The sequence below is a fragment of the Salmo salar genome, chromosome ssa09, assembly GCF_905237065.1.
Source record: "Salmo salar chromosome ssa09, Ssal_v3.1, whole genome shotgun sequence".
NCBI lineage: Eukaryota > Metazoa > Chordata > Actinopteri > Salmoniformes > Salmonidae > Salmo > Salmo salar.
This window is the reverse complement of record NC_059450.1, coordinates 35,139,185-35,161,818: the sequence shown is the minus strand read 5'-3', so window position 1 is coordinate 35,161,818 and position 22,634 is coordinate 35,139,185.

Here is a 22,634-nt window from a genome sequence, read left to right as displayed (position 1 = left end):
CTTTGCCAATTGCCTTGGCATTAGTTTTGTCTCTGTGTTTTAGGGGTGGTGTTGTATACACACTCTTCTATTACAGACTCAACTGCTTAGATAAAGCAGAGCAACCTGCCTCGGCTGGTCTCTTGCACTGTGACATTTCATTGAAGGCTTAAAAATGGGGATAGTAAAATAATAATTAAGTGTTGGTTGTTTGTCTATGCTACCGCACGAGAGTCTGGGACCAACAAGAACCTGAACAGCTTCTACCCCCAAGCCATAAGACTGCTAAACAAGAATGCTAAATAGCTAATCAAATGGCTACCCATACACACATAACATGTGCACACATGTATACTGACGCCACACACACACACTCACATACTTTCACACTCACCACATACGCTGCTGCTGTCTATTATCTATTGTGTTGCCTAGTCCCTTTACCCCTACCTATATGTACATAGCTACATTAATTACCTTGTAATTACCTTGCTAGCTCAATGAATTTATTCCTCGTTTCACTACTTCTATATAGACTGTATATATTTTTTTTATCTCTACATTGTTGGAAAAGGACCCATAAGTAAGCATTTCACTGTTAGCCTACACCTGTTTATGATGCATTTGACAAATAAAATTTGATTTGAAATGCCTTTGTTTATTTTTCAGGTGGTATGATGGTAGCACTTGTGTAAGGCATACTGAAATGTGAAGGAGAGAGAGAAAGTGAACTGGGTTGAGCCAGGTCGTAATTTGGAGCACCATCTCCCCCTGCTCTGCATCCCCTGTCTGTGTGTGTTTCTACTGACTCGATTCTCACTCACTCTCACACTCTCCGGTTGTGGTGTACGTAGATTATGCACTGATAATCGTCGCTAATGCTAAAGCATCCATCTGTATGGAAGCCCCAGTAATCCACCTGCAGGTTGTCGTGGAGACGGATGGCAGGGCTGGGTCGCTGCAGCTGTGAGAGACGGTGTTGTGAGAACCTAAAAAGCTAGCTAGCTTGCGGTGTTTAGCCAACTTGCTAGCAAGGGTAGACGAGAGAATCTTCTTTTGCTTTCAACACAAATGAGAAGATGACAAGAAAAACCCAGAAAACCCCCAAAAGTATTTTGTTTAGAAGTAATAACTAGAGATAACATGCTACTGTGAAATGGTAGAACCTGATGTAGCCAATTAGCTAACCATGTGACTTTTTCTCTGTGAACAAAACATGACGTTCTATGCTGAACAAAAATATAAACGCAACAACTAAAGTTTTGGTCCCATGTTTCATGAGCTGAAATAAAAGATCCCAGAAATTGTGTATACGCACAAAAAAACGTATTTCACTCAAATTTTGAGAGTATTTTATCCTTTGCCAAAATAATCCATTCACCTGACAGGTACGGCATATAATGAAGCTGATTAAACAGCATGATCATAACACAGGTGCACCTTGTGTTGGGGACAATAAAAGGCCACTCTAAAATGTGCAGTTTTGTCACACAACATAATGCCACAAATGTCTCAAGTTGAGGGAGCGTGCAATTAGCATGCTGACTGCACAAATGTCCACCAGAGCTGTTGCCAGATAATTTAATGTTAATTCCTTTACCATAAGCCGCCTCCAACGTAGTTTTAGAGAATTTGGCAGTACGTCCAACCGGCCTCACAACCGCAGACCACGTGTTAGTACGCCAGCCCAGGACCTCCACATCCAGCTTCTTCACTTGAGGGATCGTCTGAAACCAGCCACCCTGACACCTGATGAAACTGAGGACTATTTCTGTCTGTAATAAAGCCATTTTGTTGAAAAAACTCATTCGGATTGTCTGGGCCAGGCTCCCCAGTTAGTGGGCCTGGCTCCCAAGTGGATGGGCCTATAACCTTCCAGGCCCACCGATGGCTGCACCCCTGCCCAGTCATGTGAAATCCATAGATTAGGGCCTAATGAGTTTATTTAATTGGACTGATTTCCTTATTTGAACTGCAACTCAGTAAAATCATTGAAATTGTTACATGCTGCATTTATATTTTTGTCCAGTATATTTTTAGCTGAGATGTAAATGAATACACAAGCAGAATATCGAACTGGAATAATGTTTTAGGTTACACCGGGAAGAAGAAAAATATTTGGCAGAGCATATTTTTTTTCTTATAAATTTGATTTTGTCACCTTATATTTGTCACATACACATGGTTAGCACATGGTAAGCAGATACCTGTTGTGGTATAGGGGGCAGTATTTTCACGGCCGGATAAAAAATGTACCCGATTTAATCTGGTTACTACTCCTGCCCAGAAACTAGAATATGCATATAATTATTAGATTTGGATAGAAAACACTCTAAAGTTTCTAAAACTGTTTGAATGGTGTCTGTGAGTATAACAGAACTCATATGGCAGGCCAAAACCTGACAAGATTCCATACAGGAAGTGCCCTGTCTGACAATTTCTTGTCCTTCTGTTGCATCTCTATCAAAAATACAGCATCTGTGCTGTAACGTGACACTTTCTAAGGCTTCCATTGGCTCTCTAAAGCCGCCAGAAAGTGCAATGGGGTGTCTGCTGTCTCTGGGCAAAGTACAGCAGCTCTGTTTGTGAGTGGTCAGCCTGGGGACAGTGAGACTGAGATGCGCGTTCACGAGACTTCTCCTTTTTTTTCTTTCAGTCTTTGAATGAATATAACGTTGCCCGGTTGGAATATTATCGCTATTTTATGAGAAAAGTAGCATAAAAATGTATTTTAAACAGCGTTTGACATGCTTCTAAGTACGGTAATGGAATATTTGGAAAAATTTTGTGACGAAATGCGCTCGCGCGTCACCGTTTGGATAGTTACCTCAACGCATGAAGAAAATGGCGGTATTTGGATATAACTATGGATTATTTGGAACCAAAACAATATTTGTTGTTGAAGTAGAAGTCCTGGGAGTGCATTCTGACGAAGAACAGCAAAGGTAATCCAATTTTTCTAATAGTAATTCTGAGTTTAGGTTGTCCCAAACTTGGTGGGTGTCAAATTAGCTAGCCGTGATGGCCGAGCTATGTACTCAGAATATTGCAAAATGTTCTTTCGCCGAAAAGCTATTTTAAAATCGGACATAGCGATTACATAAAAGAGTTATGTATTTATAATTCTTAAAATAATTGTTATGTATTTTGTCAACGTTTATCATGAGTAATTTAGTAAATTCACCGGAAGTTTTCGGTGGGTATGCTAGTTCTGAACATCACATGCTAATGTAAAAAGCTGTTTTTTGATATAGATATGAACTTGATTGAACAAAACATGCTTGTATTGTATAACATAATGTCCTAGGAGTGTCATCTGATGAAGATCATCAAAGGTTAGTGCTGCATTTAGCTGTGGTTTGGGTTTATGTGACATATATGCTTGCTTGGAAAATGGCTGTGATTATTTGTGTCTATGTACTCTCCTAACATAATCTAATGTTTTGCTTTCGCTGTAAAGCCTTTTGGAAATCGGACAACGTGGTTCGATTCAGGAGAAGTGTATCTATAAAAGGGTGTAAAATAGTCCTATGTTTGAGAACTTTGAATTATGACATGTTGTGGTTTTAAATTTGGTGCTCTAATTTGTCACTGGCTGTTGAATAGTGTGGGACGATTTCGTCCCACCTCCCCTAGAGAGGTTAATGCGAGTGTAGTGAAATGCTTGGGCTTCTAGTTCCGACCATGCAGTAATATCTAACAAGTAATCTAACAATTTCACAACAACTACCTTATAGGCTGTAGGCTGTCTCGTCGTTGTTGGTAATCAAGCCTACCACTGTAGTGTCGTCTGCAAACGTGATGATTGAGTTGGAGGCGTGCATGGCCATGCAGTCATGGTTGAACAGGGAGTAGAGGAGAGGGCTGAGAACGCACCCTTGTGGGGCCCCAGTGTTGAGGATCAGCGAGGTGGAGATGTTGTTTCCTACCCTCACCACCTGGGGGCGGCCCGTCAGGAAGTCTAGGACCCAGTTGCACAGGGCGCCGTTGAGACCAAGGGTCTCGAGCTTAATTACGAGTTTGGAGGGTACTATGGTGTTAAATGCTGAGCTGTAGTCGATGAACAGCATTCTTACATAGGTATTCCTCTTGTCCAGATGGGTTAGGGCAGTATACAGTGTGATTGCGATTGCGTCGTCTGTGGACCTATTGGGGTAGTAAGCAAATTGAAGTGGGTCTAGGGTGTCAGGTAGGGTGGAGGTGATATGGTCCTTGACTAGTCTCTCAAAGCACTTCATAATGACGGAAGTGAGTGCTACGGGGCAATAGTCATTTAACTCAGTTACCTTAGCTTTCTTGCGAACAGGAACAATGGTGGCCCTCTTGAAGCATGTGGGAACAGCAGACTGGGATGAGGATTGATTGAATATGTCTGTAAACACACCAGCCAGCAGGTCTGCGCATGCTCTGAGGACGCGGCTAGGGATGCCGTCTGGGCCGGCAGCCTTGCGAGGGTTAACACGTTTAAATGTTTTACTCACGTTGGCTGCAGTGAAGGAGAGCCTGCAGGTTTTGGTAGCGGGCCGTGTCGGTGGCACTGTACTGTCCTCAAAGCAAGCAAAGAAATTGTTTAGTTTGTCTGGGAGCAAGACATCGTGGTCCACGACGGGGCTGGTTTTCTTTTTGTAGTCTGTGATTTTACTGTAGACCCTGCCACATACCTCTCGTGTCTGAGCTGTGGAATTGCGACTCTACTTTGTCTCTATACTGACGCTTAGCTTGTTCGATTGCCTTGCGGAGGGAATAGCTACACTGTTTGTAATCGGTCATGTTTCCGGTCGCCTTGCCCTTATTTAAAGCAGTGGTTTCAGTTTTGCGCGAATGCTGCCATCAATCCACGGTTTCTGGTTGGAGAAGGTTTTAATAGTTGCTGTGGGTACAACATCACCGATGCACTTGTTAATAAACTCGCTCACCGAATCAGCGTATTCATCAATGTTATTGTCCGACGCTATGCGGAACATATCCCAATCCACGTGATCGAAGCAATCTTGAAGAGTGGAATCCGATTGGTCGGACCAGCGTTGAACAGACCTGAGCACGGGCGTTTCCTGTTTTAGTTTCTGTCTGTAGGCTGGGAGCAACAAAATGGAGTCATGGTCAGATTTTCCGAAAGGAGGGCGGGGGAGGGCTTTGTATGGGTCGTGGAAGTTAGAGTAACAATGATCCAGGGTTTCGCCAGCCCGGGTTGCGCATTGGATATGCTGATAAAATTTAGGGAGCCTTGTTTTCAGATTAGCCTTGTTAAAATCCCCAGCTACAATAAATGCAGCCTCAGTGGTTTCCAGTTTACATAGAGTCCAATGAAGTTCTTCTGCTTGGGGGGGGGGGATATACACGACTGTGATTATAATCTAAGAGAATTATCTTGGTAGATAATGCGGTCGGCATTTGATTGTAAGGAATTCTAGGTCAAGTGAACAAAAGGACTTGAGTTCCTGTATGTTGTTATGATCACACCACGTCTCGTTAATCATAAGGCATACACCCCCGCCCTTCTTCTTACCAGAGGATATGTGGGAAGCTAAAAAGGCTAGCTAGCTTGCTATGTTTTTAGCCAGGCTAAAGCCAGCCAGCAAGCGAGGCTGCCAGCTAGCAAGGGAAGACGACTCCTCCTTGTTGTTTACAAAATGAAAAGACAAAAATAAAAAACGTTGCTATCGCCCCCTTGTTAATGGGAATGGGACCGGCGACGATATAAGGTTACCAAAAGGTGTCCACTACTCCAAAAATCTCACTCCACCCACTTGCATGCACGGACATAGATCAACAGAGTGGAGTGTAACCTTTAGCTGGGGCCTCGTTTGTGGGCTGCAGCCCTCACAGAACAATCAAGTGATTGAGGTGCATAGGGAGCACTAATGAATCAATCACCACAACTCACAATCCAAACAGCTGCCCAGGCATACAGTTTACACTGCTTATGATCCTTTTAACGCATGAATTCAAATGGAAAGTATACAATTGCCCTGTTATTTCAGAGGTAAACATTGCTGTGGTCATCAGCTAATTCAGCAAATGAACATTGGTTTCAACCATATGTAGCATCAGTGTATGTTGATACAGGTCCATTGATCACAGTACTGTTACAGATAAATGACAGTAAGGATGAATTTCTTCTTAACCAATATGACAGATCTATGGAAACTTCAACTGGCATGGCAACTCACTGTGTGCACAGTACAGTAAGGATCAGGTCTACTCCCTAAGGTAAACTCACTATATAAGAGCAGTATGCTGTATGTACTACTACAATGGTTGGATATCTCTTTCCTAATGTAGATGACATAAAAATAGGGAAGGAGTCAAAGGAAAAGATGACATTTGAAAAAAAGGTTCCACATACAAATTGCTGTTGATTCGGTTATTTTTGTGTGCGTTTATCCAGCGGTATCCTGGGCTTCCATGGATCAGTGAGGCCCTGCAAACACACACACACACACACACACACACACACACACACACACACACACACACACACACACACACACACACACAAACACACAAACACACAGAGAGAGAGGCAGGGAAGGGTCTTCAGGTGTTAATTTGAATAGAAAGAGCTGAATGAGGCCTTGCATAATTGATCCCCTGGGTGAGAGAATGTCTAACATGCTGACTAGACCGGGCACGCGCGTGTGTCTGCGTCCGCCATTGCACGCATGTTGATTTTGTCCATCCACACCAGATGCGATCAGGTCAAGCATGTTGAAATATCAAAACGAACTCAAAACGAAACACATGAAACATTTATGGCCATTTAGATAGCTAGCTTACTGTTGCTAGCTAATTTATCCTGGGATATAAACATTGGGTTGTTATTTTACCTGAAATGCACAAGGTCCTTTTTTCTGGATCTTTGTAGAATTTGTACCCATTTTGAGTCACACAAAATTGTGTGCTCCGACAATTAATCCACACAGGGCCTGTCCCTGCCATTCTGCCGCCATAAGCAAGTACAAAAAATGCTGCCCCCGCAAAACTAGAATAGTCACAGTAAGCAAAACTATGTCTTAAAGACATCTTTTCCAGACGTTGAAGTTAGGTTAAATGTAGGTTATATATGAAAGGTGAAAACGTATTTCCGTATGTTTAAAATACATATTTTCCAGGACATTGAAAAGGTATATTTTCCAGACATTGAAAAATATGTGTTTTCCGGATGATGAAATCAGGTTATTTTTCAGTTCTGAATGAAAGTTGAAAATACTTATTTTCCTCATGTTGAAAATATCTACTTTACAGATGTTGAAAATATGGATTTTCAGGATGTTGAAATCAGGTTCATATTTGGTTCTGAATGAAAGTTGAAAATATGTAATTTATAGAGATCTGGGCCAATTTATAGATGCTTGGGCCACATCAAGGCTGGTCCAGACCTCACAAAATCTGAACCAAACAAAACAAACAAACTATGATTGGTTCAGATTTTGTCCGGACTGGACCAAAAACCAATATCCGTTGATGTGGAAATCGAGGCTGGTCCGGAACTGCACCAAAAAAAGACATCCAAAAGGTGTCACCGCCGGTCCGTGCTTACTGAGTTGTAGCCTACAGACGTGGCCAAAAGGTTTGAGAATGACACAAATATTAATTTCCACAAAGTTTTCTGCTTCAGTGTCTTTAGATATTTTTGTCAGATGTTACTATGGAATACTGAAGTATAATTATAAGCATTTCATAAGTGTCAAAGGCTTTTATTGACAATTACATGAAGTTGATGCAAAGAGTCAATATTTGCAGTGTTGACCCTTCTTTTTCCAAGACCTCTGCAATCCACCCTGGCATGCTGTCAATTAACTTCTGGGCCACATCCTGACTGATGGCACCCCATTCTTGCATAATCAATGCTTGGAGTTTGTCAGAATTTGTGGGTTTTTGTTTGTCCACCCGCCTCTTGAGGACTGACCACATGTTCTCAATGGGATTAAGTTCTGGGGAGTTTCCTGGCCATGGATCTACAATATCGATGTTTTGCTCCCCGAGCCAATTAGGTCTCACTTTTGACTTATGGCAAGGTGCTCCATCAAGCTGGAAAATGCATTGTTCTTCATCAAACTGTTCCTGGATGGTTGGGAGAAGTTGCTCTCGGAGGATGTGTTGGTACCATTCTTTATTCATGGCTGTGTTCTTAGGCAAAATTGTGAGTGAGCCCACTCCCTTGGCTGAGAAGCAACCCCCCACATGAATGGTCTCAGGATGCTTTACTGTTAGCATGACACAGGACTGATGGTTCCGCTCACCTTGTCTTCTCCGGACAAGCTTTTTTCTGGATGCCCCAAACAATCCGAAAGAGAGTTCATCAGAGAAAATGACTTTACCCCAGGCCTCAGCAGTCCAATCCCCGTACCTTTTGCAGAATATCAGTCTGTCCCTGATGTTTTTCCTGGAGAGAAGTGGCTTCTTTGCTGCCCTTCGTGACATCAGGCCATCCTCCAAAAGTCTTCGCCTCACTGTGCGTGCAGATGCACTCACACCTGCCTGCTGCCATTCCTGAGCAAGCTCTGTACTGGTGGTGCCCCGATCCCGCAGCTGAATCAACTTTAGGAGACGGTCCTGGCGCTTGCTGGACTTTCTTGGGCACCCTGAAGCCTTCTTCAAAACAATTGAACTGCTCTCCTTGAAGTTCTTGATGATCCGATAAATGGTTGATTTAGGAGCAATCTTACTGGCAGCAATATCCTTGCCCTTTTTGTGTAAAGCAATGATGACGGCACGTGTTTCCTTGCAGGTAACCATGGTTGACAGAGGAAGAACAATGATTCCAAGCACCACCCTCCTTTTGAAGCTTCCAGTCTGTTATTCGAACTCAATCAGCATGACAGAGTGATCTCCAGCCTTGTCCTCGTCAACACTCACACCTGTGTTAACGAGAGAATCACTGACATTATGTCAGCTGGTCTTTTTGTGGCAGGGCTGAAATGCAGTGGAAATGTTTTTGGGGGATTCAGTTATTTGTATGGCAAAGAGGGACATTGCAATTCATTCAATTCATCTGATCACTCTTCACAACATTCTGGAGTATATGCAAATTGCCATCATACAAACTGAGGCAGCAGACTTTGTGAAAATTAATATGTGTCATTCTCAAAACTTTTGGCCACGACTGTACAGTGTTGCCTGAAATAAATGTTATGAATGCCCGTCTAACGGTAGCTAATGCCCCTTTGCACACCCAATCTGTCCAACTTATCACCTCTAAAATGTAAATAAAACACTATAAAGAGTTGTGTCATTACATACCTATTTGAAGGTTTGTGTCAAATTGAAATCAGGTTTTTAGGGCGGCGTTAAAGTTATCTTCAGAAGTAAACAGCAGCTGTCGTGGATTTTGAGAGTCATGATGGCTTGCAGTGATGACCCCAAAAATGTATGCATTGAGTTGCACAATTGAGTAGGTATCCCCTTACCCTTTACCCTGTCCCTTTCTTGTTTTTAATCTTTTCTCCAATACTATCAGGCCATTACCATGTCAATCAACGCTTGACTAGAAACGTAGTTCACACCCCGGATTTTGATGCCAACACAGTCGCTACAGTCCCATTAATTTTCATTGCAGCTTCTTTTGAATGCTGCGGTTGCGCAAATTTGTATGGAATGGGGTTAATCAACGTTAGGTGGTAAGCCTACCGTTTGTAATACACCAAAAAACGACGTCTGGACAGGACCAAAAAAAGACGTCCAAACGATGTCAGTTCATGCTTACTGGGGTGTAGTCTACCATCTCAGCCTGCAATGGTATTTTATGATGCCCATCCATGTGGTAGGCCCACCGATTGTAAAACAGGCCTTTGCATTGGCTATATTAGTCCTGATTCCTGTGACTAATCAATTTGGCTATTAAAGCTCTGAATATCAGCTACCCAACTTTATCAGGAGTTCACAAGCTTATTTGCAATGCGTTTACACAGTGGGAAATGCAGAAGTATTTTATTTTCGCTATGATCAGTTTGTCAAAGATTGACTGATAAAACTTGAAACCACTGATCATGGCAATGGGGTGAAACTCCTCTTCTGGGACGGCTTTCCACTAGACGTTGGAACATTTCTGCGTGGACTTCCATTCAGCCACAAGAGCAGCAGTGAGGTCAGGCACTGATGTTGGGCGATTAGGCCTGGCTCACAGTCGGTATTCCAATTTATGCCAAAGGTGTTTGATGGGGTTGAGGTCAGGCTCTGTGCAGGCCAGTCAAGTTCTTCCACACTGATCTCGACAAACCATTTCTGTATGGAACTCGTTTTGTGCACGGGGCATTGTCATGCTGAAACAGGAAAGGGCCTTCCCCAAACTGTTGCTACAAAGTTGGAAGCACAGAATCATCTAGATTGTCACTGTATGCCGTAGCATTAAGATTTCCCTTCACTGTAACTAAATGGGCCTAGCCTAAACCATGAAAAACAGCCCCAGACCATTATTCCTCCTCCACCAAACTTTACAGTTCACACTATGCATTCGGGCAGGTAGCGTTCTCCTGGCATCCGCCAAACCCAGGTTTGTCTGTTGGACTGCCAGATGGTGAAGCGTGATTCACCACTCCAGAGGAGGCGTTTCCACTGCTCCAGAGTCCAATGGGGGCGCTTGGCTTTGCGCATGGTGAACTTAAGCTTGTGTGTGGCTGCTCGGCCATGGAACCCATTTCATGAAGCTCCCGACGAACAATTATTGTGCTGATGTTCTTTCCAGAGGCAGTTTGGAACTCGGTAGTGAGTGTTGCAACTGAGGACAGGTCCCATTCTGTGAGCTTGTCTTGTGTGGCCTACCACTTTGCGGCTGAGCCATTATTGCTTTTAGCCATTTCCACTTCACAATAACAGCACTTATAGTTGATCGGGGCAGTTCTGGCAGGGAAATAATTTGACAAACTGACTTGTTGGAAAGGTGGCATCCTATGACGGCGCCACGTTGAAAATCACTGCGCTCTTTCAGTACGGGCCATTCTACTGCCAATTATTGTCGATGGAGATTGCATGGCTGTGTGCTCGATTTTATACACCTGTCAGCAACAGGTGTGACTGAAATAGCCGAATCCACAAATTTGAAGCTGTGTCCACATACTTTTGTATATATAGTGTATGTTGACTATGATGTTGGCTAATATGGTGACAACGATGTAGCGGTTAGCAGTTATGATATGAAGGTTTGGCTTGGAAAGGTTTTTTCGTCATGGTCACAGACAGCTAATGTGTTGTGCACTGAAGTCCACAAACAAAGGGAAAAGGTGATAGGAGGAGAGTGCGTAGATGCAAGAAGGAATTATACAAGTAAAGTGATCATGCTGTTTGTGTGGCTGTTATGAAAGTGAACTGTGTTTGCATGTGATCAGGGGTGCATTCCTCAGATTTTGTTGTGAAAAAAAGAAGCAAACGGAAGAAAAGGGGATAAACATCGCTGAATTTGTCCAATGGAAACTTTTGTTTGCATCTGTAGGACTAATGATTACCCCCTAGATCAACTAAATGCAGGCAAGAGTGTGCAAGGCGGTGTTGAATGTGTCACTGTCTGTCACTTCAAATACCCTCATTTCCCTTGACCTATTCACCTACGTTGTGAAGTTTCATTCATAGGCTAGGTTGTAGGAAAATTTTAGTATCATGTAGTAGCCTAAAGCTATCAATGTTGCATAAAGCTGGGTCCATAGAATATGAATGACAGTCATCCAATATGCTGTAATAGAAAAAAAAGGTCACGCTAATTAAAAAATAAATAAACTTAAACGGCACCGACCGCCACTGGTCCAAATGTATACCAATTCCATAGGGTAGACACAACACTTAAAGAAAATGGTGCTATCTAGAACCTAAAAGGGTTCTTTGGCAGTCCCCATAGGAGAACCCTTTGAAGAACCCTTTTTGGTTCCAGGTAGAACCCTTTCCACAGGCGTTCTACATGGATCCCAACAAAGTTATACTTGGAAGCAAAAAGGGTTCTACCTGGAACCAAAAAGGCTACTCCTATGGGGACAGCCGAATAACCCTTTGGAAACCCTTCTTTCTAAAGAGTGCATATCAATTACATTAATGAAATAATGACATGTAAACATTGTCTAGAAAGAGCTTTACATCTGTAACAAACTCACATGATGGTTATCAACACTCAGTAATGAAAAAAACACTACTCCTAAAAACCTCCATTCAATTTGACCACAACATGCCTCATTCTGTACTCCGTGTCCACACCTGGGGCGGCAGGTAGCCTAGTGGTTAGAGCATTGGACTAGTAACCGAAAGGTTGCAAGATCGGGCCCCGAGCTGACAAGGTAAAAATCTGTCGTTCTGCCCCGGAATAAGGCAGTTAACCCACTGTTCCTCGGCCGTCATTGAAAATAAGAATTTGTTCTTAACTGACTTGCCTAGTTAAATAAAGGTAAAATAAATGTTAAAAATCCTATCAGGACAGAGCACATCACAGCCCAAACCTTGTGGTCTCGTTCATAGACACTGCATCCCAAATGACACCCAATTCCTTATACACTGACTGTACAAAACATTAAGAACTCTTTCCATGACAGACTATCCAGGTGAAAGCTATGATCCCTTATTAATGTCACCTGTTAAATCCATGTCAATCACTGTAGATGAAGGGGAGGAGACTTTTACATTTTTAAGCCTTGAGACAACTGAGAGAGGGTGAATGGGCAGGGCAAAATATTTAAGTGCCTTTGAACGGGGAATGGTAGTAGGTGCAGGCGCACCGGTTTGAATGTGTCAAGACCTGCAACGCTGCTGGGGTTTTCACGCTTAACAGTTTCCTGTGTGTATCAAGAATGGTCCACCACCCAAGGACATCCAGCCAACTTGACACAACTGCGGGAAGCATTGGAGTCAACATAGGCCAGCATCCCTGTGGAACGCTTTCGACACCTTGTAGAGTCCATGCCCTGATGAATTGAGGCTGTTCGGAGGGCAACAGGGGGTGCAACACAATATTAGGAAGGTGTTCCTAATGTCTTTTAACCTCAGTGTATAGTGCACTACGTTTGACTAAATGTTTTAAAAACAAGGCACTATATAGGGAATAGGATGCCATTTGGAATGCAGGCACAGGCTCCTCTTCCTCTCATCCTCAAACTGAATTTAATAACGGGGGTGTTGACAGCTGGGCGCGGCGGTCCCTGCCGGGTTCAGGCATGGGGCAGCCATGATGGAGCACCATTCTGTTAATTACAGAGTACCTCTGGGGCTCCTCACCTGGCCCTCTGCACGCTCCGCACGCCACACCCGTCATTACCCACCACCCCACCGCTACCCACCCACCCGAGCCCACACACACCACGCCTGGGCCAAACAGGTGCCACTGAACGCCGTGCCACCCGCGTCCGCCACGCTCCTCTGCCCAGCACACAAACAACCTGCCAGGGAGCAGAGAACTAGGGGACAGCCAGTGCCTTCCAGAGCCAGGGCTTCCCACTGCACACACACACACAAATTCAATGCTTCACAGGGGTGAACTAGGGGACAACTAGGGGGTACTCAGTGGAATGCATAACAAGGTAAAGGTGAATGCCATAATAACGTATTCTCTGGTACAGTATTGATACTTTTAATAGGTAAATACCATGAAATATCTGACAGTGGATGTTGCCATGCCAACACTGCTCCGGAACCACCTCTCAAGCAGTGTTGTCTGTTCTGGAGAGGAACACTGGCATCTGCTATGATTAACAGTTGCCCACTACCCACTACTATCCGCCCTCACTTCAACCCCCTCTACCCCCCCCCCTACTTCTACCCCATCTCCCCCTCTCTCTCCCTCCCAATCCATTCCCCCTCTCTCTCCCCTCTCTCAGGCTTGTAGTAGGGACTGTAAAGGTAACATATCAGACCCTTCTCCACCTCTCTCCTTTTCTTTGACCCCCTCTCTCTCCCCTCTGGTCCCCCTCTCAGACCTGGCTTGGGGAACAGCTGCCCCCAGACTGTCTGTCTGTACATGGCTGGCCAAAACTTTATTAGTGGCTGTCCAGGACTCCAGCTGATACTCTCCCATGCAGGGCCCATGTCACACTGATGTCTTCATCGCTAAGCGGAGCAGACGCCCGGCGCCCGGACCTGGCTGTTACTGGGGTTGACAACAAATCCAATTATCTACCCTCCACAGCGCCCGGCCAGGACAACAGAGGTTAGAGCTGACAGGGGGTGGAGGTAAGGGATGGGGAGACAGGGGACAGAGTGACAGAGGGCGGTGGACAGAGGACAGGGGACATGGCGCAGGGAGACAGCGAGTAGTCGTGCTGCACTTCGAGCGAGTAGTCGTGCTGCACTTCGCTCCGCAGGTAATATTACATTTCATTACATTACAACGGTTTGATTTGTTTGATCTGAGCAATTATTTTAGCTAGCTACATAGCCGTCTTTGTATCAAAGATAATTGTGTAGTTTAGAGTAATTATCGAGCTTAGCTAGCCAGCTATTTTCGTCCTCCGTGACGTGTTCTCCTAACTCAGTCAACACTGCTAGCTAGCCAACTTCTACCGACTAGCAGCACTGTAGAAACTAATACATTACAACGGAACGATTTGATTAGTGTAGTGTTAGCTAGCTACATAGTTGTCTTTGCTGTCTTTGTATCTAAGATAATTGTGTAGTTTAGAGTAATTATCGAGGTTAGCTAGCCAGCCGCGACGCGACGCCGTTCTCCAGACTCCAGACTTAGTCAACACACCTAGTCATCATCAAACCCACTGCTAGCTAGCCAACCTTTACCGACTAGCAGCACTGTAGAAACTAATACATTACAACAGAACGATTTGACTAGGGTAGTGTTAGCTAGCTACATAGTTGTCTTTGTCATAGTTTGATAATTGTGTAGTTTAGAGTAATTATCGAGGTTAGCTAGCCAGCTATTTTCGTCCCCCGCGACGTCATCTTCCAAACCTAGTCAACTATTACCGACGAGCAGCATTGTAGAAACTAAATACATTACAAAGGAACGTCTTGATTAGTGTTATGTTAGCTAGCTACATAGTTGCCTTTGCATCATGATAATGGTGTAGCACTGAAACTATCAAGGTTACCTAGCCAGCTACACTTTCAAACAAAGTCAACAACGCAGCCACTGCTAGCTAGCCTACTTCACCAACCAGCAGTACTGTATCATTTTAGACTTTTTAGTCAATAAGATTTTTGCAACGTAAGCTTAACCTCTTATGGCTAGGGGGCAGTATTTTCACGGCTGGATAAAAAACGTACCCGATTTAATCTGGTTACTAATCCTACCCAGTAACTAGAATATGCATATACTTATTATATATGGATAGAAAACACCCTAAAGTTTCTAAAACTGTTTGAATGGTGTCTGTGAGTATAACAGAACTCAAATGGCAGGTCAAAACCTGAGAGATTCCTTTACAGGAAGTGGCCTGTCTGACCATTTCTGGAACTTCTTTGCCATCTCTATCTTTTACAAAGGATCTCTGCTCTAACGTGACACTTCCTACGTCGTCCATGGGCGCTCAGAGCCCGGGAAAAACCTGAATGTTGTCATCCCAGCCCCAGGCTGAAACACATTATCGCCTTTCTCAAGTGGCCGATCAAGGGACTGTGGGCTTAGGTGCATGACCTGGCCGCCCCCGTCTTTGTGATTTTTTCCTCTGTTTGCCGAAAAGGAGATTCCCGGTCGGAATATTATCGCTTTTCTACGAGAAAAATGGCATAAAAATGGATTTTATACAGCGGTTGACATGCTTCGAAGTACGGTAATGGAATATTTAGAATTTTTTTGTCACGAATTGCGCCATGCGCACGACCCTTATTTACCATTTCGGATAGTGTCTGGGACGCACGAACAAAACGCCACTATTCGGATATAACGATGGATTATTTTGGACCAAACCAACATTTGTTATTGAAGTGGCAGTCCTGGGAGTGCATTCTGACGAAGACAACAAAAGGTAATCACACTTTTATAATAGTAAATCTGATATTGGTGAGTGCTAAACTTGCCGGGTGTCTAAATAGCTAGCCCGTGATGGCTGGGCTATGTACTTAGAATATTGCAAAATGTGCTTTCACCAAAAAGCTATTTTAAAATCGGACATATCGAGTGCATAGAGGAGTTCTGTATCTATAATTCTTAAAATAATTGTTATGCTTTTTGTGAACGTTTATCGTGAGTAATTTAGTAAATTATTAGCAAATTCCTCCGGAAGTTTGCGGGGGGTATGCTAGTTCTGAACGTCACATGCTAATGTAAAAAGCTGTTTTTTGATATAAATATGAACTTGATTGAACAAAACATGCATGTATTGTATAACATAATGTCCTAGGTGTGTCATCTGATGAAGATCATCAAAGGTTAGTGCTGCATTTAGCTGTCTTCTGGGTTTTTGTGACATTATATGCTAGCTTGAAAAATGGGTGTCTGATTATTTCTGGCTTGGTACTCTGCTGACATAATCTAATGTTTTGCTTTCGCTGTAAAGCCTTTTTGAAATCGGACAGTGTGGTTAGATAAAGGAGAGTCTTGTCTTTAAAATGCTGTGAAATAGTCATATGTTTGAAAAATGGAAGTTTTTGTATTTTTTAGGAATTTGTAATTCGCGCCACGCCTATCATTGGATATTGGAGCAGGTGTTCCCCTAGCGGAACGTCTAGATGTAAGAGGTTAACTTTCTGAACATTCGAGACGTGTAGTCCACTTGTCATTCCAATCTCCTTTGCATTAGCGTAGCCTCTTCTGTAGCCTGTCAACTATGTGTCTGTCTATCCCTGTTCTCTCCCCTCTGCACAGGCCATACAAACGCTTCACACCGCGTGGCCGCTGCCACTCTAACCTGGTGGTCCCAGCGTGCACGACCCACGTGGAGTTCCAGGTCTCCGGCAGCCTCTGGAACTGCCGGTCTGCGGCCAACAAGGCAGAGTTCATCTCAGCCTATGCTACCCTCCAGTCCCTCGACTTCTTGGCGCTGACGGAAACATGGATTACCACAGATAACACTGCTACTCCTACTGCTCTCTCCTCGTCTGCCCACGTGTTCTCGCATACCCCGAGAGCATCTGGCCAGCGGGGTGGTGGCACTGGAATCCTCATCTCTCCCAAGTGGACATTCTCTCTTTCTCCCCTGACCCATCTGTCTATCGCCTCCTTTGAATTCCATGCTGTCACAGTTACCAGCCCTTTCAAGCTTAACATCCTTATCATTTATCGCCCTCCAGGTTCCCTTGGAGAGTTCATCAATGAGCTTGACGCCTTGATAAGTTCCTTTCCTGAGGATGGCTCACCTCTCACAGTTCTGGGTGACTTTAACCTCCCCACGTCTACCTTTGACTCATTCCTCTCTGCCTCCTTCTTTCCACTCCTCTCCTCTTTTGACCTCACCCTCTCACCTTCCCCCCCTACTCATAAGGCAGGCAATACGCTTGACCTCATCTTTACTAGATGCTGTTCTTCCACTAATCTCATTGCAACTCCCCTCCAAGTCTCCGACCACTACCTTGTATCCTTTTCCCTCTCGCTCTCCTCCAACACTTCTCACTCTGCCCCTACTCGGATGGTATTGCGCCGTCGCAACCTTCGCTCTCTCTCTCCCGCTACTCTCTCCTCTTCCATCCTATCATCTCTTCCCTCTGCTCAATCCTTCTCCAACCTATCTCCTGATTCTGCCTCCTCAACCCTCCTCTCCTCCCTTTCTGCATCCTTTGACTCTCTATGTCCCCTATCCTCCAGGCCGGCTCGGTCCTCCCCTCCTGCTCCGTGGCTCGACGACTCATTGCGAGCTCACAGAACAGGGCTCCGGGCAGCCGAGCGGAAATGGAGGAAAACTCGCCTCCCTGCGGACCTGGCATCCTTTCACTCCCTCCTCTCTACATTTTCCTCTTCTGTATCTGCTGATAAAGCCACTTTCTACCACTCTAAATTCCAAGCATCTGCCTCTAACCTCTAACCCTAGGAAGCTCTTTGCCACCTTCTCCTCCCTCCTGAATCCTCCTCCCTCTCCCCCCCTCCTCCCTCTCTGCGGATGACTTCGTCAACCATTTGAAAAGAAGGTCGACGACATCCGATCCTCGTTTGTTAAGTCAAACGACACCGCTGGTCCTGCTCACACTGCCCTACCCTGTGCTTTGACCTCTTTCTCCCCCCTCTCTCCAGATGAAATCTTGCGTCTTGTGACGGCCGGCCGCCCAACAACCTGCCCGCTTGACCCTATCCCATCCTCTCTTCTTCAGACCATTTCCGGAGACCTTCTCCCTTACCTCACCTCGCTCATTAACTCATCCTTGACCGCTGGCTATGTCCCTTCTGTCTTCAAGAGAGCGAGAGTTGCACCCCTTCTGAAAAAACCTACACTCGATCCCTCCGATGTCAACAACTACAGACCAGTATCCCTTCTTTCTTTTCTCTCCAAAACTCTTGAACGTGCCGTCCTTGGCCAGCTCTCTTGCTATCTCTCTCAGAATGACCTTCTTGATCCAAATCAGTCAGGTTTCAAGACTGGTCATTCAACTGAGACTGCTCTTCTCTGTGTCACGGAGGCTCTCCGCACTGCTAAAGCTAACTCTCTCTCCTCTGCTCTCATCCTTCTAGACCTATCTGCTGCCTTTGATACTGTGAACCACCAGATCCTCCTCTCCACCCTCTCCAAGTTGGGCATCTCCGGCGCAGCCCACGCTTGGATTGCGTCCTACCTGACAGGTCGCTCCTACCAGGTGGCGTGGCGAGAATCTGTCTCCGCACCACGTGCTCTCACCACTGGTGTCCCCCAGGACTCTGTTCTAGGCCCTCTCCTATTCTCGCTATACACCAAGTCACTTGGCTCTGTCATATCCTCACATGGTCTCTCCTATCATTGCTATGCAGATGACACTCAATTAATCTTCTCCTTCCCCCTTCTGATAACCAGGTGGCAAATCGCATCTCTGCATGTCTGGCAGACATATCACTGTGGATGACGGATCACCACCTCAAGCTGAACCTCGGCAAGACGGAGCTGCTTTTCCTCCCGGGGAAGGACTGCCCGTTCCATGATCTCGCCATCACGGTTGACAACTCCATTGTGTCCTCCTCCCAGAGTGCTAAGAACCTTGGCGTGACCCTGGACCCTGACGTTCTCCACTAACATCAAGGCGGTGACCCGATCCTGTAGGTTCATGCTCTACAACATTCGCAGAGTACGACCCTGCCTCACACAGGAAGCGGCGCAGGTCCTAATCCAGGCACTTGTCATCTCCCGTCTGGATTACTGCAACTCGCTGTTGGCTGGGCTCCCTGCCTGTGCCATTAAACCCCTACAACTCATCCAGAACGCCGCAGCCCGTCTGGTGTTCAACCTTCCCAAGTTCTCTCATGTCACCCCGCTCCTCCGCTCTCTCCACTGGCTTCCAGTTGAAGCTCGCATCCGCTACAAGACCATGGTGCTTGCCTACGGAGCCGTGAGCGGGACGGCACCTCCGTACCTTCAGGCTCTGATCAGTCCCTACACCCAAACGAGGGCACTGCGCTCATCCACCTCTGGCCTGCTGGCCCCCCTACCTCTGAGGAAGCACAGTTCCCGCTCAGCCCAGTCAAAACTGTTCGCTGCTCTGGCACGACGCCAGGACAGCGGAGTCAATCACCACCTTCCGGAGACACCTGAAACCCCACCTCTTTTAGGAATACCTGGGATAGGATAAAGTAATCCTTCTAACCCCCCCCCAAAAAAAAAGATTTGGATGCACTATTGTAAAGTGGTTGTTCCACTGGATATCATAAGGTGAATGCACCAATTTGTAAGTCGCTCTGGATAAGAGCGTCTGCTAAATGACTTAAATGTAAATGTAAATGTACAGAGGGACAGGGGAGAGAGACAGGGGAACAGCAACAGGGGACAGGGGATGGAGAGGACATGGAGGACAGACAGAAAAATGCCAGACCTAGCAGCTACTGGAGTTGACCACAAATCCAATTATCTACACTCCACGGCGCCTAGCCGTCCAGGACAACAGAGGTTAGAGCTGACAGGAGACAGAGGTAAGGGATGGGGAGACAAGGGACAGAGTGACAGAGACAGGGGGACAGAGACATGGAACAGAGGGACAAGGGACAGAGAGGACCTGGAGGTGAGAGGGATAGGGGACAAAGAGACAGTGGACAGGGGCCACGGGACGGAGAGGACCTGGAGGAGAGAGGGATAGGGGACAAAAAGACAGTGGACAGGGGGCAGGGGAGGGAGAGGACCTGGAGGAGAGAGGGGTAGGGGACAAAGAGACAGTGGACAGGGGATGTAGAGGACATGGAGAAGAGAGGGATAGGGGACAAAGAGACAGTGGACAGGGGCCAGGGGACGGAGAGGACCTGGAGGTGAGAGGGATAGGGGACAAAGAGACAGTGGACAGGGGGCAGGGGAGGGAGAGGACCTGGAATACTTCAAGAGGATTAAAACATGAAAAGACAGAGAACATGACAGGACAAGACAATTGAGGAAGACAGCTAGTGAGTGAGTGAGTGAGTACTTCAAGAGGAAGTTAGCGAGTGAGTGAGTGAGTGAGTGAGTGAGTGAGTGAGTGAGTGCGTGAGTGAGTGAGTGAGTGAGCAGAGAGTGAGTGAGTCCTCTCTCGTCAAAAGGAGTAGACCAAGGGGCAGCGTGGTATGTGTTCATCTTGATATTTATTTTAACTCTGAACACAAACAAAATAATAAACAATGGAAAACGACCGTCACGTCTTGCAGGCTTTACAAAGCAGTACAAAAATAAGATCCCACAACTCAAGGAGGGAAAAGGGGCTGCCTAAGTATGGTTCCCAATCAGAGACAATGATAGGCAGCTGCCTCTGATTGGAAACCATACCTGGCCAAAACATAGAAATATAAAACATAGAATGCCCACCCCACACTCTGACCTAACAAAATAGAGAAATAAACCGTCTCTCTCAGGTCATGGCATGACGTCTCCATCTCCGTGTCTCTCTCTGGACAATCTGGAGGAACACATGCTACAGTACAGCACCATACTCTACTTCATGTGTGTCAAACAATTACATCATGCACATATCATTTTATAGAGAGGGGGGGGGGTGCTATTATGTGATCCATCTATAGCAGGTTTGTAATGCACCAAACTCAGACAAAAAGGAAATGTTAATGTACCCTAGACGTGCCCTAGGCAATGCTGATTTAATGACTTTACACATTATATCCACAGGAGGAAGTTGGTATACTGGTGTGGAGCTTAAACACAATGGCTGAGTACTGAATAGCACCCTATTCCCTATATAGTACACTACTATTGACCAGAACCCTATGGGCCTTGATCAAAAGTAGTGCTCTACATAGGGAATAGAGTGTCATTCAGGACACAGAAAAATCAGTTGATGTAGCTCTGCATGTTCTCAGAGTCAGTGTCCTGTTTTTAACATTAATTCAATTAAATCTCCATAAACAAATTGGTTGATAGGGGCGGACTGGGACACTGAATGTTAAGTGCTGATCATAAGGGCCAACTATTGATCTGTTATCAGACAGACCATCCCAGCAGAGCTAAAGGTGAAAGAGTGTCCCTGTCTGAGATGGGGGAATTATCACCTCTCCATAGGGGGTTTAAGGAGAGAGAGAGGAGACAGCCAGGACAACTGCTAACCCATCTCCTCTCTTCACCCTCACCTATCACTTCTTACCCCACTGTCATATCCCCCTCTCCTCTCCTCACCTACCACTACTCATTCCTCTCTCTCCCCCTCTCCTCTCATCTTCCACACTAGTGGAGCTATCTCAACACATTTCCTCTCTCTCTCTGCCACTATAGGCCCGGCCGAGCACTCGGGCGTTAGTGTCTCTCCTCCCCAGCTCCATTGGCCACCCGCCAAGGTCGCCGCTCCTCTTCCTGACAGACCCTCAGACAGGGGGCTTCGTATAGGTAGAGAGGGCTGTGGGGGTGTTGTGATGGAGCTCTCACCATCTCACTATCGCTGGGGCAACTGACTGAAGACTTAATAAAATGTCCATATTTACCCAAATCCTACTCAGCTAGCGTGGACAGGCCAATTCTTCAATGCGCAGCCATTTGGGACGGCATGTAGCCTAGTGGTTAGAGCGTTGGACCAGTCACCGAAAGGTTGCTAGATCGAATCCCAGAGCTGACAAGGTAAAAATCTATCGTTCTGCCCCTGAACAAGGCAGTTAACCCACTGTTCCTAGGCCGTCATTGTAAATAAGAATTTGTTCTTTCCTGACTTGCCTAGTTAAAATAATTTAAAAAATGATAATTTTGAAGTGAAAGGGATGGCTTGGTTCTCTGTGGAAGGAGAGATCCTGATGAGACAGAGAGGGGAAAGGGGAAAGGCACAGGGCTTCATGGTATTCAGATGAGAAGCGGGCGTCAGTCTCCCTGGGCTCTACGATGGGTGACTGGTGATTCGGGAGCATTTGAGCGTAGAGCACCAGGACATGCCCACAGTGAGACGCTCTCTTCCAACACCCACAACTTATTCATTGAATCTATATACCGTTACCCCCCTTATGCAGAGTGGTTGATACAAACTGCAGAACTTTCTGTTTTAGGTCATTATAAAACATTGTGTTTGAATGAATGAACCACGTGTTTGGGTTAGGACAGTTAAGGCAGATCAAATTGTATTGGTCACATACAAATATTTAGCAGATGTTTATTGCGGTGTAGCGAAATGCTTGTGAGAGAGAAGGAAATGGGCCCTGGTCCAAAGTAGTGAACTATAAATTGAACTCAATG